The sequence below is a fragment of the Rhinoderma darwinii genome, chromosome 5 (assembly GCF_050947455.1).
Source record: "Rhinoderma darwinii isolate aRhiDar2 chromosome 5, aRhiDar2.hap1, whole genome shotgun sequence".
Lineage (NCBI taxonomy): Eukaryota > Metazoa > Chordata > Amphibia > Anura > Rhinodermatidae > Rhinoderma > Rhinoderma darwinii.
Window position 1 is genome coordinate 70,867,672 of NC_134691.1, and position 16,104 is coordinate 70,883,775.

A 16,104-nucleotide genomic window follows, 5' to 3' on the forward strand; every position below is an offset into this window, starting at 1 on the left:
TCCTTTATGGCCGTAATAACTCTCTGAATTAAAGACTATGCACACCTTTGAAAACGCAGGACCCAATGTCTCTGAACCTGTCAGTGCCGCTGACGTGATGGATTCAGGTCTCAGCGCAAGATACAGCTGCTCTGTATACAGGATACAAATCAGCTGTATCTCAAAAAAGTAAAAATATTTTTAAATAAAAAATAATTGGGAAGTTGCACCAATCACACTGATACACATTTTGATTAAAAAAAAAAAACATTTTCAAAGGTGTTTTCTGAGACTATAGTACTGATGGCCTATCTTCAGATTGGTGGGAGTCCGACTCCCGGCGCTCCCTCTAAACAGCTGACTGAAGTGAATAAGACTGAGCTAACATATCAGGTACAGCCACTACCATAGCCCCTTCAGTCAGCTGATCTGCATGGGTATCCTAAAGATAGGCCATCCAAAACTGCTTTAAGATATTGCTTACATTTTATGCAGAGTCCTATGGAAAACCATACCCAGTGTTGCGATAAAAAGCTATTTCAGCTATGATACTTCTGTATGTGTGAACAATATTATGTTCCTAGTAATGATCTTTGTGTCTATTTATCCGTTATCCGGTCATGCTCCTAGTCAATATGAAATTCCAATTTTGGTGAAAAATGTTCCCTCTGCATGACATCTAAATATGAACATATTGATCCTTGTGCCCTCTGGAACAAGCAACATTTTTCTAACTTCCAAGAAACACAGCCAGCAAGATTGAATGCACTCGTTGACAGATCGACCCAGCAACAGATATTGAATGTCAGGAGAAGAAAGAAAAGAGTGAATAATGCCTGAATTCTCCTTTACTGTATGTGTATGGTCAATGTATTGAGCACAGTAGTTGATGTAATCTGGACTGGTGTACAGTGGCCTGTGAGTTGGACTATTTAACATCACCACCTATCATGGCCGTTTAATTTCTTACAGCATAGGAGTAAAAATGGTTGTACCAGTGTGAAATTATTATTTTTTAAGAAATTGCCTCATAGGAGCACTATACATGTTTTTAGAAAGACCCAAAATGGTGATTCAATTTTTTACATACAGGTATCACCAGGTTTGTCATTACATACAATAGGTTTATATGCCTTGATATTGCAGAACAACTCCTTCCCTATACAGCATGTCAAAGTTTTTTTCGTACTTTATTATTTAACAAATTATACATGTAGGTGATGTGAAATTAACTGACTAGGTAAGTAGCAATAAAGCCTAACCCTAAGGCTCTGTTCACATCTGCGTATTAGACCTCACTATTTTGTCTGTCTGCCGTTCCCATTATTCTCGTTTTCTGTTTCTCTGGCGGAACTGAAAGACGGAAAAACGAAAGCAGAAGTCAACAGAGCCTAAGGCCTCTTTTGACTGAATTTATTTAGGGCTCTAAATTCATTTTTGGGGTCTATATTTAGTTAGGGGCCTGAATTTATTTAGGGTCCTGGTCTGGGCTCTGAAATAATTTAGGATTCTGGTCTGGGGCTCTAAATTAATTTAGGGGTCTGGTGTCTAAATTAATTTAGGTGTCTGGCTTGGGGTCTGAATTTATTTAGGGGTCTAAATTAATTATGGGGTCTGAATTTAGTCAGGGGTCTGAATTTATTTAGGGTTCTGGTCTGGGGTCTAAAGTAATTTAGGGGTCTGGTCTGAGGTCTAAATTAATTTAGGGGTCTGGCCTGGGGCTTGAATTTATTTAAGAGTCTAAATTCATTTTGGGGTCTGGTCTGAAGTCTGAATTTATTTAAGGGCCTGAATTCATTTTGGAGTCTTGTCTGGGGTCTGAATATTTTTAAGGGTCTGGTCTGAGCTCTGAATTTATTTAGGAATCTGAATTCATTTGGTGGTATTGTCTGGGGTCTGAATTTATTTAGGGGTCTTGTAAAGGATCTGCCAGGCATAGCTTCTGTGTCAACGCCCATAGGTAATCAGTCTGCATCTGCTTCTATGTCTGTGAGACTGACTCCATCTTCCACCACTCAGGATGGCAGGCTTAGGAGTGGGAGAGCCTATCACAGCCTGGCCAGACGGAGCTAACTCCCGCCCTCTTTCTATTTATACCTGCCTTTCCTGTTCCTCCTTGCTTGTGATTCTTCTCGTTTGGTTTCCTGGCCCTGCTGCAGCTTCTTGAACTATTTGTCCCTGCTTCATATTGACCCTGGCTTACTGACTACTCTCCTGCTCTGCGTTTGGTACCTCGTACACTCCTGGTTTGACTCGGCTCGTTCACTACTCTCCTGCTCTGCGTTTGGTACCTCGTACACTCCTGGTTTGACTCGGCTCGTTCACCACTCTTGTTGCTCACGGTGTTTCCATGGGCAACTGCCCCATTTCCCTTAACTTCTGTGTACCCTTGTCTGTATGTCTGTCGTGCACTTATTGAGCGTAGGGACCGTCGCCCAGTTGTACCCCGTCGCCTAGGGCTGGTCGTTGCAAGTAGGCAGGGACTGAGTGGCGGGTAGCTTAGGGCTCACTTGTCTGTTTCCCTAGCCCCATCATTACAGGTCTGGTCTTGGGTCTGAATTTATTTAGGCGTTTGGTCTGGGCGCTGAAGTAATTTAGTGCTATGGTCCGGGATCTGAATTACTTTAGGGGTCTGGCCTGGAGTCTGAATTTATTTAGAGGTCCAAATTAATTTTGTGGTCTGTACTTGGATCTGAATTTTTTTAGGGGTTTGAATTAATTTTGTGGTCTGGTCTGGGGTCCAAATTTATTTACAAGTCTAAATTAATTTTGGGGTCTCGTCTGGGGTTGGATTTTATTAAGAGATCTGAATTTATTTTGGGGTCTGGTCTGGGGCCTGAAGTAATTTAGGGATCTGGTCTAGGGTCTGTATTTATGAAGTCTGAGGTAATTGAGGAGTCTGAATCAATTTAAGAGTCTGGGTCTAAATTCATTTTGGGGCCTGGTCTCGGGTATAAATTCATTTTAAGGGTGTGAATTCATTTTAGGGTTTGGTCTGGGATATAATTTTATTTAGGGGTCTTATCTAGGGTCTAAATTAAATTAGGGGTCTAGGTGTGAATCAATTTAGGGTTTAGGGATCTGAATTTATTTAAGGGTTTGAACTAAAATAGTTTAAGCATTTGGAGTTACCCCTTAATGATGCAACCTAGATTGGGACTTAAGGCTCAGAGACCATTTTTCAAATCTGACATGTGTCACTTTATGTCGTAATAACTCTGGAATGCTTATCCAAGCGAATACCTATCCAAGCGATTCTGAGATTATTTTCTCGTGACACATTGGACTTGATGTTAGTGGTAAAAATTGGTCGATATATTCTGTGTTTAATTAAAAATGTAGCGAAAATTTGGAAAAAATATAATTTTTCTGAATTTAAATGTATTTGCTTGTAAGACAGACAGTAATACCACACAAAATAGTTACTATTTCACATAACACATACTATATGTTGGCATCATTTTTTGAACTTTCTTTTTTTTTTCTAGGACGTTACACGGCTAAGAACATAAGCAGCAATTTCTCATATTTTGAAGAAAATGTCCAAAAACTTTTTTTAGGTACCAGTTCAGTTCTGAAGTGGCTTTGAGGGGCCTATATATTAGCAACCCCCATAAATCACCCCATTTAAAAAAAACTAGACCCCTCAAAGTATTCAAAACAGCATTTAGAAAGTTTCTTAACCGTTTAGGTGTTTTGCAGGAATTTCTAGCAAAGTAGAGGTGAAATCTACAAATTTCCGTTTTTTTGCAGAAAATCTTTTGCATTCCATTTTTTCAGTAAAACAGGAGGTTTTACCAGAGAAATGCAACACTATTTATTGCCCAGATTCTGCAGTTTTTAAAAATATCTCACATGAGGCCCTAGTGCGCTAATGGACTGAAACACCGGCCTCAGAAGAAAAGGAACACCTAGTGGATTTTGAGGCCTCCTTTTTATTAGATTATATTTTAGGCACCATGTCAGGTTTGAAGAGGTCTTATGGGGCCAAAGCAGTGGAAACCCCCAAAAGTGACCCCTTTTGGCAAACTACACCCCTCAAGGAATTTAGGGGTAAAGTGAGCATTTAGACCATACAGGTTTTTTTGCTGCATTTTGTGGAATTAGGCTGTGAAATTGAAAATCACATACTTTTCCGATAAAAGGTACAAATTTTTAATCAAGGAATAGAGGAGAAAAAACTCCTCAACATTTAAAAAGCAATTTCTCCCGATTACGGCAATACCCCATATGTGGTCATAAACTTCTGGTTGGACAAACGGCAGGACTCAGAAAGACAGGTGCACTATTTGGCATATAGATTTTGCTGGATTGGTTTCTGGGCCCCATGTCGCATTTGCAGAGCTTCTGCGGTACCAGTACAGGGGAAAACCCTTAAAAGTGACCCCATTTTGGAAACTAGACTAGACCCCTTGAGGAATTCATTGTAGTTTTCATGGGGTGCATGTGACTTTTTGATGAGCATTTATTCTATTTTTAAGAGGCGTGGTGACTAAAAAAACAGCAATTCTGCTATGGGGAAAAAGGGTATTTTTACTTTCATTACTTTAAAACTTTTATTTATTTATTTTTATACAACTTTTTTTTTATTTAATTTTTTGTCCCACTATGGGACATGAAGGCAAGAGGCCCTGATCGCAATTCTAATAGACTGCACAACATGGTAACCACGACATGTAAGTTAAGGGGACGGTTGCAAAGTTTTTCCACAGCAGAGGTCATGAGAGAATCTTCTGTCATTTATACATTCTCATGAAAATCTTTCAGCTGTTGTGGAAGTCCCCTGAGTGGGCATAAAACCCTCCTAATGCAAATGTTGTTATGGGAATTTGGAGCACTTGACATAGTGGCAGAAGTGACCAAGAAATACTTGTGATGTTAAGGTTATCATGTAGAAAGCCATTGACAAACATGTTGAATCGGCATGACCATTGAGGTATGTTAATATATCCGCAGCAATGCTGTGCTAGCACCACTGTGAGAAACAAGAACTGTGGATTTCTGGATGGGTAAAATCCTAATTTAGATATTTAAATTTAACAAGCTATGGTCCCATTAAATAATACATGAAGGGGCTATTTTTTTTTCCCACATAACTTACATATTTATTGCAGTAACGTAAAGTATATTAAAACACCTTTACATATATAATGACTTGTGGTGGGATTGTCTATTATTCTAAGATTCTGTTGATTATATAAATGGATGAAAGCATGTACCGTACTATACACCTCTTCTCACCAAATACCTGGCTCTGTCTTTTTGGTTTTATGTGTTGGTATTACATGTTGTTTATTACTAATTGAGGGACAACACAACATTTAGGCATAAATATCAAATACAACTTTATTAATTAACAAGATAAAAAATACACAAATATGATAAAATGGAGCGTAGAACCTTCACAGAAAATAGGGAGAAGGAAGAAAGCACGGTAGGTGAAATGTATACATAAGACTGTGTCAAGGTCCTTCATGTAAAACATACAAGAATGTAGTTAATAAATGCAGAGGCGTAGCTACAGTGGAGGAAATAAGTATTTGATCCCTTGCTGATTTTGTAAGTTTGCCCACTGTCAAAGTCATGAACAGTCTAGAAATTTTAGGCTAGGTTAATTTTACCAGTGAGAGATAGATTATATAAAAAAAAAAAATAAGAAAATCACATTGTCAAAATTATATATATTTATTTGCATTGTGCACAGAGAAATAAGTATTTGATCCCCTACCAATCATTAAGAGTTCAGCCTCCTCCAGACCAGTTACACGCTCCAAATCAACTTGGTGCCTGCATTAAAGACATGGTCACCCGTATAAAAGACTCCTGTCCACAGACTCAATTAATCAGTCTGACTCTAACCTCTACAACATGGGCAAGACCAAAGAGCTTTCTAAGGATGTCAGGGACAAGATCATAGACCTGCACAAGGCTGGAATGGGCTACAAAACCATAAGTAAGACACTGGGTGAGAAGGAGACAACTGTTGGTGCAATAGTAAGAAAATGGAAGACATACAAAATGACTGTCAATCGACATCGATCTGGGGCTCCATGCAAAATCTCACCTCGTGGGGTATCCTTGATCCTGAGGAAGGTGAGAGCTCAGCCGAAAACTACACGGGGGGAACTTGTTAATGATCTCAAGGCAGCTGGGACCACAGTCACCAAGAAAACTATTGGTAACACATTACGCCGTAATGGATTAAAATCCTGCAGTGCCCGCAAGGTCCCCCTGCTCAAGAAGGCACATGTACAGGCCCGTCTGAAGTTTGCAAATGAACATCTGGATGATTCTGAGAGTGATTGGGAGAAGGTGCTGTGGTCAGATGAGACTAAAATTGAGCTCTTTGGCATTAACTCAACTCGCCGTTTTTGGAGGAAGAGAAATGCTGCCTATGACCCAAAGAACACCGTACCCACTGTCAAGCATGGAGGTGGAAACATTATGTTTTGGGGGTGTTTCTCTGCTAAGGGCACAGGACTACTTCACCGCATCAATGGGAGAATGGATGGAGCCATTTGCTGTCAAATCCTGAGTGACAACCTCCTTCCCTCCACCAGGACATTAAAAATGGTTCGTGGCTGGGTCTTCCAGCACGACGATGACCCGAAACATACAGCCAAGGCAACAAAGGAGTGGCTCAAAAAGAAGCACATTAAGGTCATGGAGTGGCCTAGCCAGTCTCCAGACCTTAATCCCATCGAAAACTTATGGAGGGAGCTGAAGATCCGAGTTGCCAAGGACAGCCTCGAAATCTTAATGATTTACAGATGATCTGCAAAGAGGAGTGGGCCAAAATTCCATCTAACATGTGTGCAAACCTCATCATCAACTACTAAAAATGTCTGACTGCAGTGCGTGCCAACAAGGGTTTTGCCACCAAGTATTAAGTCTTGTTTGCCAAAGGGATCAAATACTTATTTCTCTGTGCACAATGCAAATAAATATATATAATTTTGACAATGTGATTTTTTTTTTTTTTTCTATATAATCTATCTCTCACTGGTAAAATTAACCTAGCCTAAAAATTCTAGACTGTTCATGTCTTTGACAGTGGGCAAACTTACAAAATCAGCAAGGGATCAAATACTTATTTCCTCCACTGTAGGTTCTCCTGCACCCAGGGCAAAGATTCAGATTGGCGCCCCCCCCCCCAATTTATTTCCTGACATCTACTTCCCCCTCGCCATTTTTTCTTTCCCCACCAATCAATGAGGTGTAATTTTTTTTCACAATTTTTTTAATCTAACTCGAGTATAAAAGCATTTCTATATTTTACATATAGTTCTAAAATGTAATTAACATAAAAATAAATTAAAAGAAAATAAATTAAAGAGGCCACACACAGCCCCCTGTAGATAGCGCCACACAGCCCCCCTTGTAGATAGTGCCACACACAGCCCGCTGCCCCTTTGTAAATAGCGCCAAACCCCCCCTTGTAAATAGTGCCACATTCCCCCCCTTTGAAAATACCGCCACACTCCCCCCTCCCTTGTACTTAGCCCCACACTGTGAACAGACCGGTGAGCAGTAGCCTACCGCTACCACTCTCCGCTCTGCCTGGTGTGACTTACCGGAGAAGCCGAGGAGGTCATGCGGCACAGGCAGCGGCGGAGTTCCTTCTGACTAGGGTTGGTGACAGCCAGGGCCGGTCTTAGCTTGGATGGCGCCCTGTGCGGGACTCTTTATTGCCGCGCCCTACACAAATCAAAAATTAACCACATATATGGACACGCTGGAACATATATACTGTACATACATAAAGACGGATATTTAGACATACAGGCAAATATACATACACACATCTGGAATACATACATACAGGTAAATATATAGACGTACAGACTCATATACACACACATACCGGCAGATAAATACACAGACAGGAACATATACAAATACATAAAAGGCACATATATACAAGCACAAAGACACATTCACAAACAGACCCATATATACCCAGTACAGATAATGTAGTAGATGTTACCTGCAGTCCTATGTAACACCACAGATAACACACAGTGATAACTCTCTGAGTACAGATAATGTAGTAGTGTTATCTACAGTCCTATGTAACACCGCTGATAACACAGTGATTACTCTCTGATTACAGATAATGTAGTAGATGTTACCTGCAGTCCTATGTAACACCACAGATAACACAGTGATAACACTCTGAGTACAGATAATGTAGTAGATGTTACCTGCAGTCCTATGTAACACCACAGATAACAGTGATAACTCTCTGAGTACAGATAATGTAGTAGATGTTACCTGCAGTCCTATGTAACACCACAGATAACACAGTGATAACTCTCTGATTACAGATAATGTAGTAGCTGTAGATATCTACAGTGGGGGCTGTATGGCGTTATCTACAAAGGGGGCTGTATGGCATTCTCTACAGAGGGGGCTGTATGGAGTTATCTACAGAGGGGGCTGTATGGCGTTCAATACAGGGGGGCTGTATGGCGTTCTCTACAGGGGGGCTGTATGGCGTTATCTACAGGGGGGACTCTGTATGGCGTTATCTACAGGGGGGACTCTGTATGGTGTAATCTACAGGGGGGACTCTGTATGGCGTTATCTACAGTGGGGGGCTGTATGGCGTTATCTACAGAGGGAGCTGTATGGCGTTCTCTACAGGGGGGCTTTATGGCGTTCTCTACAGGGGGGTCTGTATGGCGTTATCTACAGGGGGGGCTGTATGGTGTTCCCGACAGGGGGGGCTGTATGGCGTTCTCTACAGGGGAGGGCTGTATGGCATTCTCTACAGGGGGAGCTGTATGGCGTTATCTACAGGGGGGACTCTGTATGGCGTTATCTACAGGGAGGACTCAGTATGGCGTTATCTACAGGGGGGACTCTGTATGGCGTTATCTACAGGGGGACTCTGTATGGCGTAATCTACAGGGGGGGACTCTGTATGGCGTTATCTACAGTGGGGGGCTGTATGACGTTATCTACAAAGGGGGCTGTATGGCGTTCTCTACAGGGGGGGCTGTATGGCGTTCTCTACAGGGGGGTCTGTATGGCGTTATCTACAGGGGGGCTGTATGGCGTTCTCTACAGGGGTGGCTGTATGGCGTTCTCTACAGGGGGAGGGCTGTATGGCATTCTCTACAGGGGGGGCTGTATGGCGTTATCTACAGGGGGGACTCTGTATGGCGTTATCTACAGGGGGGACTCAGTATGGCATTATCTACAGGGGGGACTCTGTATGGCGTTATCTACTGTGGGGGCTGTATGGCGTTATCTACAGAGGGGGCTGTATGGCGTTCTCTACAGGGGGGCTGTATGGCGTTCTCTACAGGGGGAGTCTGTATGGCGTTATCTACAGAGGGAGCTGTATGGCATTATCTACAGAGGGGGCTGTATGGCGTTATCTACAGTGGGGGCTGTATGGCATTATCTACAGAGGGGGCTGTATAGAATTATCTACAGAGGGGGCTGTATGGCGTTCTCTACAGGGGGAGGCAGTATGGCGTTCTCTACAGGGGGGGCTGTTTGGCGTTCTCTACAGGGGGCTGTACGGCATTTTCTACAGAGGGGGGCTGTATGGCGTTATCTACAGAGGGGGCTGTATGGCGTTATCTACAGAGGGAGCTGTATGGCGTTATCTACAGAGGGGGCTGTATGGCGTTATCTACAGAGGGAGCTGTATGGCGTTATCTACAGAGGGGGCTGTATGGCGTTATCTACAGTTGGGGCTGTATGGCATTATCTACAGAGGGGGGCTGTATGGCGTTATCTACAGAGGGGGCTATATGGCACTAACGCCATCCAGCCCCCCCTGTAGAGAACGCCATACAGCTCCCCCTGTAGATAACGCCATACAGCCCCCCCTTTAGAGAACGCCATACAGCCCCCCCTGTAGGGAACACTATACAGCCCCCCCTGTAGGGAATGCCATACAGACCCCCTTGTAGGGAATGCCATACAGCCCCCCCCTGTAGGTAACGCTATACAGCGTCCCCCCTCCCAAAAAAATGCGACCTACAGTGTGTCCTACAAAAGACATGTATCCCTACATACATATGTGATCGCTGGCATTGATAGGGAGAATGGGGGGCCGAAAGTCCCCCGAAGTTCTCCATGACTAACCTCTGACTTCCGGCGTCTGCACAGCTCACTAAAAATTAAAGGAGCGCTGGTCACGCATGCGCACAAGCACGACCGGAAGTCCGAGGTTTGTGATGGAGAACTTCAGGGGACTTTCGTTCCCCCGTTCTCCCTATCAATGCCAGCGATCACACATGTATCCCCTATCCTGTGGATAGGGGATACATGTATTTTGTTTAATGGCAGAGCAGGGAGATACCTCTCTGCTCTGCTGTAGTCGTGTTCAGTGGCGTCGCGCTGTAGTAGCCATAGCGGCTGCTAGCGGAGCCTCCGGCCATGGTGGGGGCCCGTGCCAGCGGGCGACACGGGCCCCCTCATGCCGCGGGCCCCGTAGCAGCCTACGGCGGTAGTTACGCCACTGACAGTGATAACTCTCTGAGTACAGATAATGTAGTAGATGTTACGTGCAGTCCTGTGTAACATCACAGATAACACAGTAATAACTCTCTGAGTACAGATAATGTAGTAGATGCAAGAGACAAACACATGCAGAGACGCAGACAGACAGAGACACACACACACACACACACACACACACACACACACTGTAACATATACACATAGAAACACAGAGGCACACACTGTATACACACTACACACACACACACACACACACACACACAGACACTCACCATGTCTCCTTGCTGATAGGTCAGGACGGGTGTGGGCGGAGCTTCCTCTCTGCTTCTCGGCATGTGTAACAGCAGAGCTGGAAGGCTGCAGCACGGGAGTGGACCTGTCCCCTGACCTGAGTCTCATCTGACCTCATGTCACTGATGTGAGGTCAGGTGATAAGTCAGGTGACTGGACTGGTCCACTCCCTGGCCGTCACAGACCCCAGTCAGAACGCTGTAATTTCCTGGCTCTTCCTAAAGCTGCTGCAGGTGTCCGACATACGGGGCGCCTGTCAGCAGCGATCAGCTGCTCTTCGGCGTCCTACCTTTCCCCACCACCGGGTTGCGCCCGGGGCACATGCCCCGCCTGCCCCCCGTTAGCTACTCCCCTGTTTAATGCATCCCAGCACAGGTAATTTGTGATGGCCATCCCCTGACGAAGCTTCGGCGAAACGCGCGGCGGTGTGGGCGGCGGTGTATGTGGGTCTGGTCCTTCGCTAGTGCTGGTAATCTTTTCTATTTCTTTTATTGTACGTACTATGCATGCATTTCCCACTAAGGGTTGATTATATGTAGCTGCTTAGCACATTATGTATTTGTATCTATGTACCATGACACCTTGTATTTATGTACATCATGAATTACCTGTGTTCGGATGCATTAATTAACTACATTATTGTATGTTTTACATGAAGGACCTTGACACAAGTCTTTTTTACCCATTTCCATTACCATGCTTTCTTCTTTCTCCCTTTTTTTCTCTGAAGGCTGTACGCTCCATTTTATCATACTTGTGTATTTTTTATCTTGTTGATTATTAAAGCTGTATTTGATTTTTTTGCCTAAAGATCATGTTGTTCCTCAATTGATTTTCTTTGAATTTGCTTCACACGGGCCATCTATATATATATATATATATATATATATATATATATATATATATATATATATATATATATATATATGAGTTCCCTATTAGGAGACATGATGTTTATTACGTAACATGACTTTCACAGAATTTTTGAAGTTCAATCTCTTCCTTCTACCTTTCGTTGTGTTTATCGTATCTATATGTATATCTGACTAATATGGCAGCCATGTATCTAGAACATATAGCTTGCTAGACATAAGAAAGTTTGGGATATGATATTTTTTGGACTGTTTTACTTTGTTACCCAAACTTGCTATATTATAAAGTGGGAGAGTTCAACTAAAATGGAATCTGCTATGTGTTAGGACAATGCAACCAGTTATTTTAATAAACATATTTTCTAGATTATTGTAAGCTATATGTATTAGATTAATTGTGTGCCTATAATGTGTGCCACCCCATCCTTCTATCATAGTAAAATTACTATCTTGAATAAAATGTAAACAACTACATCAGGAGATAAATCTCAGTGGCATAACTACCGCTGTTGCAGCCACAGTGGCTGCTACAGGGCCCGTGGCATGAGAGGGCCCGTGCAGCCTGGCCCGGCACATTACATAATGGGCTGGGCGGCACGGGCCCCCTCATGTCCGGTGGCATTGCTAGCACCAGGCATCTGGGGCCCCGGACGACTGCCACATTCAATTGTATCTGAATCCTTAGAATACAGATACAATTGAATACTATTGCGGCCTGCAGCCTATAAGGCTCTTTGACAGGATCCCTGCACAAGCCGGCGTGATGACGTCACTGGATCACCCTGTCCTACGCAAGAATTCTGTCTCATAGGCTGTGAAGCAGCTCCGTTCGTCACGGGAACGGGGCTAGGTGAATGTAAGGTTTTTTTATTTGAATGGGGGGGGCGCTATATACAAATGTGTGGCTTGAAGTTTGGTTGCATGGGCAGTCAAAGTTTGCTATGGGGCCCAGTCTTTCCTAGTTACGCCCCTGATAAAACTCCTTCCAGTCACCTTTTTTCCTCACCCTAGGTCCTTGCCAAAAAAAAACATACTCTAGCTCTGGCAACCGACAGCCATGTTCTTGTCTTTGGGGCAGGAGCAGTAGAGAATACCAGCAGATCCTAACAGCTCTTCACCGATAAAATAAGTGACACCTCCAGACCTTCACGAGAGCTTAGAGATTTGTAGGTAGTCTGAACAGCTCCCATCAATGAGTAATTTCCTGAACAGGTTAATTTATTTAGCAAGCTGTAAACTCTGGTATTTGGGTGGTACCTTCGTAAAACTGTATGTTATCTGTGTAACATTATTAAAAGAACTGTATTTTAAAGTGTTCTACGCAAAAAAAAAATTAAAAAAATTGGGATTTAAGAATTCCTCAACCCGACATATACCGAGATGTATAGCGTGAGAGAGAACCATGTAAAAAAACCTTATACCTCCAACGATTGCCCTCCTTCACCCATGGACTCCCATGATAAAAAAACAAAAACGTTTAGCGTATAGTATTTTTTACTGGATGGCTGTAACTGATGCAAAGACTCCCATTATAAAGACACATTTTTTACTGAATGTCATGAGATTGTATTAAATTGGTATCATGACAAATTGTATAACTTAACGCTATTCAAGAAAGATTATGAGCTTAGATGTGATCGATAACAGCTGGATCCTGCGTGTCAGAGACATGCAAGAGCCGCTGTCCCCGTATCCATCAATCCCGCTAACCTGACAGATTCAGGTTTTAGCGCATGATACAGCTTCCACGTAACCCAGGGGTCTCAAACACGTGGCCCCGTATGCTGGGCACCGCAGCTCCATCGGGAGAGGAGAGAGCAGGAGGAAGGAGGAGTACGCTGGTGAATGACGAAGCCGCTGACGTCACTGTCCATATATGGACAGTAATGTCAGCGGCTTCCCCAGTGCCAGAGTCCCAGAGCAGAGCTTATACTAGCGCTCTGCTCCGAGACTCCTGCTCTGTGGAAGCCCCTGACATGACTTTCCATGTATGGACAGTGATGTCAGGAGCAGAGCTGGAGTTCCAGTGGGAGTGCTAGAAGCGGGTCTGTTCTGGGACTCTGGCTAGGGAAGCCCTTGCCATCACTGTCCATATATGGACAGTGATGTCAGGAGCAGAGATGGAGTCCCAGGCAGAGTGCTAGTAGCACTCTACCCAGGTCCCTGGGTCTGGTGTTGCCCATGACATCACTGTCCATGTATACTAGTGCTCTGCTCCGGGAATCCTGCTCTGAGAAAGCCCCTGACATCACTGTCCATATATGGACAGTGATGTCAGGAGCAGAGATGGAGTCCCAGGCAAAGCATTAGTAGCGCTATGCCCGGCACTCCGGCTCTGGGATTGTCCATGACACCACTGTCCATATATGGGCAGTGATATCAGGAGCAGAGCTGGAGTCCTGGTCAGAGCGCTAGTAGTGTTCTGCGCGGGATTCCGGCTCTGGAATTGCCCCTGACATCACTGTCCATATATAGACAGGGATATCAGGAGCAGAGCTGGAGTCCCAAGAAGAGCGCTACTAGTGCTGAATTGGATGTATCCCGCACATCCAGGCAGATAGGATATTCGAGAGAAATTGGAATGAAAACCCATGCTTTAGCTGTAATATCGGCAGTAGAGATGAGCAAATTTTTTGAAAATATGTCGGCCGTAGATTACAATGGAAGAAACACTTTGCCTATTATTCTCTTAAATTCACCAAATGGAAATTCTAGAATGTGCAATATAAATTTTACAAATTATTTGTGACGTATTGTATAGTAATATTGCTTCTGGCGGAATCATTTGTTTGTAACTGTGTTCTTGACTGTTCTTAGAAAGCAAAAAATCTTCTTCTTCTAGTAAACTTGCAGTATATTACACACTTTCCTGCTTTAGGAACGTGAATGAAAAGCACAAGTTTCTGAATTCTTAAGATGATGTTATTGAGTAAAAGATGTAATTCAATCCTTCAGCAGATGACAAGTTCAAGGATGTCCCTATTTTCCGCTTGGACCCCATAAAGCCTGGTGATTTTAGGATTTCATGTGAACTATTCTAGAGCAGCAGGATTAATGCAAGTTTAAGAATGTACTGCTGGATTAGAATGCATTTTTCTACAATGAGAGGGGAAATCTGAGTTTTTTTTTCATTCATTTGTCTTTTTTTTTAAGAACAGATACTATATTGTTAATTGTCTTGTTCTGTGACTGTTAACAGGCTAACAAATAATATTCACATGACTACAGTGCAAGTTTCGATTCATGACAATGCAGCTGCATGCACAGCACTGGGTTCCTTAAAGAGTGCCTGATTCTGCTTACAGACACAAGGCTATAAAAGAAGGACACAGGAACTGCTTCATCTCAGGCATCTACTTTGTTTCCATCAATAAAATTTGAGGAAGAGGTTTAGTTATTATAATAAGGAAAACAGACTGAAAAGACATCTTCATGTATTAGTGATTGGCCTGTAAAACGTGTCATACACATTTGGAGATTTACACTAAACTAAAGAAAGATAAAAACAATTCCAGGGGGAATCTATTGAGCCTTATTAAAATAGGTCAGCTATATAAGACTGGCCTTACAAATAAAGTTGCAAACATTTAAGGATCATGGCCAAATAGTTTTGAGTTGAACTCACAGATCTACAGTATGTGAAATATTTTCCAAATTAGTTTTGTCAAACGAGTAGGCAGTCTGCTTAATCTATATAGCCATGCAGTCTGAGGTGTGGACAATATGTATTGTAGATTTAGCATAGTTTGGCCTAGTTTGGACTTTAAGGCCCTGTTAACACAATGCAAATTTGATGCAGATATTTGCATGCATTTTTTAGGTCAAAACCACCATAAAGGGAGCTGTATGAGGGCTTATTTTTTGCTGGACGAGTCATTTGGCCCCATTTTGGGGTATATATGACGTTGGAAGGCAAGATGATTAAAAAAAACAGCAATTCTGCATTTGTTTTTGGAGGATTTTTTGGTGTGTTTAGTGTGCAGGATAAATAATGTGTTAATTTTATATTACAGGTCGTTACAGATGCAGATATACCAATTTTGCATAATTTTTTAATTTATTTTTATTTTTCTAATGATAAAGCATTTGGTAAGGGAAACATTTTTATTCTTTAATAAGTATTTTTTCTTTTTAAAACCTTTTCTTTGACCATGCAATCCCCTATTTGCTTCTAAAATAAATTTGAATAATCCTGTATACTCGCACGTGACAGACCTTGGAGCCATTTTTAGGCCCCTGATTCCCATGAAGACCTATTGGAAACTCACGATCGTGTTGCGGGGGCACTGGTGAGCTTACAGAGGGAGCCCCTTTCATCTGTAAAACCACTCAGGTGCATTACAGAGGGGTGAGCACTGAGGTCGCACAATCGCTGTGCCGTAATAGTACAACAGTGCGCGAGAAAAAGCTGCTGAACCACGACGTACATTAAGGGCATGTTCCGACGTGGCAGAAATTTTCTGCTGCAGATTTTGCCGCA